The sequence below is a fragment of the Ascidiella aspersa genome, chromosome 5 (assembly GCF_963924565.1).
Source record: "Ascidiella aspersa chromosome 5, kaAscAspe10.2, whole genome shotgun sequence".
In the NCBI taxonomy this organism is placed as follows: domain Eukaryota; kingdom Metazoa; phylum Chordata; class Ascidiacea; order Phlebobranchia; family Ascidiidae; genus Ascidiella; species Ascidiella aspersa.
The window spans coordinates 10801198-10803697 of record NC_139451.1 but is presented as its reverse complement, the minus strand read 5'-3'; the positions used below and the strand labels follow the sequence as shown (position 1 = coordinate 10803697).

General features: G+C 59.2%; 2 non-coding genes and 1 pseudogene across 2 annotated transcripts in view; all 3 read left to right on the top strand.

Moving 5' to 3' along the window:
* LOC146143346 (small subunit ribosomal RNA) overlaps window positions 1-1134 on the top strand; it is a 1811-nt gene extending 677 nt beyond the window's left edge. The window contains exon 1 of the ribosomal RNA XR_014500323.1: window positions 1-1134. This exon is cut by the window's left edge and continues 677 nt beyond it. This is a non-coding gene — a ribosomal RNA (small subunit ribosomal RNA).
* Window positions 1135-1381: 247 nt separating this feature from the next.
* LOC146143345 (5.8S ribosomal RNA) lies at window positions 1382-1535 on the top strand. Its single transcript, XR_014501096.1, has one exon. It is a non-coding gene; the product is annotated as a 5.8S ribosomal RNA (ribosomal RNA).
* Window positions 1536-1766: 231 nt separating this feature from the next.
* The window catches only part of LOC146143344 (large subunit ribosomal RNA), a 3678-nt pseudogene continuing 2944 nt past the window's right edge, over window positions 1767-2500 (top strand).

Below are 2500 nucleotides of genomic sequence, written 5' to 3'. Positions count from 1 at the left end.
TACTGGCCGTCCTGGCCTCACCTCCGGTTCTCCGCCGGTGCCCTTGACTGAGTGTCGGCGGCGGCCGGAACGTTTACTTTGAAAAAATTAGAGTGTTCAAAGCAGGCGATTCGCCTGAATAATGGTGCATGGAATAATGGAATAGGACCTCGGTTCTATTTTGTTGGTTTTCGGAGCGCGAGGTAATGATTAAGAGGGACAGACGGGGGCATTCGTACTGTGCCGTTAGAGGTGAAATTCTTGGATCGGCGCAAGACGAACGACTGCGAAAGCATTTGCCAAGAATGTTTTCTTTAATCAAGAGCGAAAGTCAGAGGTTCGAAGACGATCAGATACCGTCCTAGTTCTGACTATAAACGATGCCAACTAGCGATCGGGGGGCGTTAGTTTTACGACCTCTCCGGCAGCTTGCGGGAAACCAAAGTCTTTGGGTTCCGGGGGAAGTATGGTTGCAAAGCTGAAACTTAAAGGAATTGACGGAAGGGCACCACCAGGAGTGGAGCCTGCGGCTTAATTTGACTCAACACGGGAAATCTCACCCGGCCCGGACACAGTGAGGATTGACAGATTGAGAGCTCTTTCTTGATTCTGTGGGTGGTGGTGCATGGCCGTTCTTAGTTGGTGGAGCGATTTGTCTGGTTAATTCCGATAACGAACGAGACTCTGGCTTGCTAACTAGTTACGCGACCCAATCGGTCGGCGTCTAACTTCTTAGAGGGACTAGTGGCGTTTAGCCACACGAGATTGAGCAATAACAGGTCTGTGATGCCCTTAGATGTTCGGGGCCGCACGCGCGCTACACTGACCGGATCAGCATGTGCTCGCCTTGGCCGACAGGTCTGGGTAACCCGCTGAACCCCGGTCGTGCTAGGGATAGGGAATTGCAATTATTTCCCTTGAACGAGGAATTCCCAGTAAGCGCGAGTCATTAGCTCGCGTTGATTACGTCCCTGCCCTTTGTACACACCGCCCGTCGCTACTACCGATTGAATGGTTTAGTGAGGTCCTCCGATTGGACCTGGCGCGGCCGGCAACGGTCGAGCCGGCGTCCGAGAAGACGATCTAACTTGATCATTTAGAGGAAGTAAAAGTCGTAACAAGGTTTCCGTAGGTGAACCTGCGGAAGGATCATTAACGGTCTCGCAAACGCTTCGGCGAACGCGAAACTCGGACAAGCGAGAGAAAAAGTTTTTGCTACCCGGCGCCCGACCCGCGAGGAGCGGCGCGCCGGCCGGCGATTCGGTCACCCGGTAATGTTTGCGCGTCGAGTGCCGCGGTGCCGCGCGCTCCGGCTTCAAGCGTCGGCCTGGCCGACCGCTCGGCGCGGTATATTTTGTCACCCTTTAGTGCGAGGCACTGTGCGAGCGAAACAATCGTGGATGGCTCTTGGCGGTGGATCACTCGGCTCGTGAGTCGATGAAGGACGCAGCTAGCTGCGTGAATTAGTGTGAATTGCAGGACACATTGAGCATCGACGTTCTGAACGCAAATTGCGGCCTCGGGTCAATCCCGGGGCCGCGCCCGCCTCAGGGTCGCGTTGCAAACGTTCCGCGCGGGGATTTCTCCGCGCGGCTGCTGCGGCGTCGGACGCGCGAGCGCCCGTCCCGCTCAAGACAGCACGGCACGATGTGCGACGATCGCGACCAGAATCCCGCGCGGCGGCGGCGAGTCGACCTCGAAGAGGCCAACGGCTGGCGGCTCAAGGGCGGGAATCGCGGCGCCGACGGCGAGCGCGGAACGGGAAGAATAGTCCCGGTCCTTACTTTCGGCCTGAGGTCGGACGAGGCTACCCGCTGAATTTAAGCATATTACTAAGCGGAGGAAAAGAAACTAACGAGGATTCCCTCAGTAACGGCGAGTGAAGCGGGATGTGCCCATCGCCGAATCCGCGCGCTTTTGGAGTGCGCGGAATTGTGGCGTACGGAATTCGTCACGGCGCGCTTCGCCGGTCGCCCGCGTCCTTCTGATCGAGGCCTTTTCCCAGAGCGGGTGTCAGGCCCATGGCGGCGACAGGCGGGCGCGCTACGGCGTCTTCCCAGAGTCGGGTTGTTTGGGAATGCAGCCCAAAGCGGGTGGTAAACTCCATCTAAGGCTAAATACGGTCACGAGACCGATAGCGAACAAGTACCGTGAGGGAAAGTTGAAAAGCACTTTGAAGAGAGAGTTAAAGAGTACGTGAAACCGTCGAGAGGCAAACGGGAGGGCCTGTCGGGTCGCCCGGTCGCTTTCAGCCGGCCCCCTGTCGGCGACGTTGTCGTGCGGACCCTCACGGGCCGCCGGCGGCGCCGCCCGATCGGGGACCAGCGCACTAGCGCCGGGCGAAGGCCGCGACCGTCTGGACGGCGGCGAGAAGGCCGCGCGCAAGGTAACCCGGCCTCGGTCGGGTACTATAGGCGCGCGTGTCCGTCGGCCCGCCGTTCGGGCGAGGAGAGATCGCCGCGTCTGCCCTTCGGGGCCGAGCGCCCGGTGCCGGCTGGGGCGTCGTGGGTCGGGGACTGTT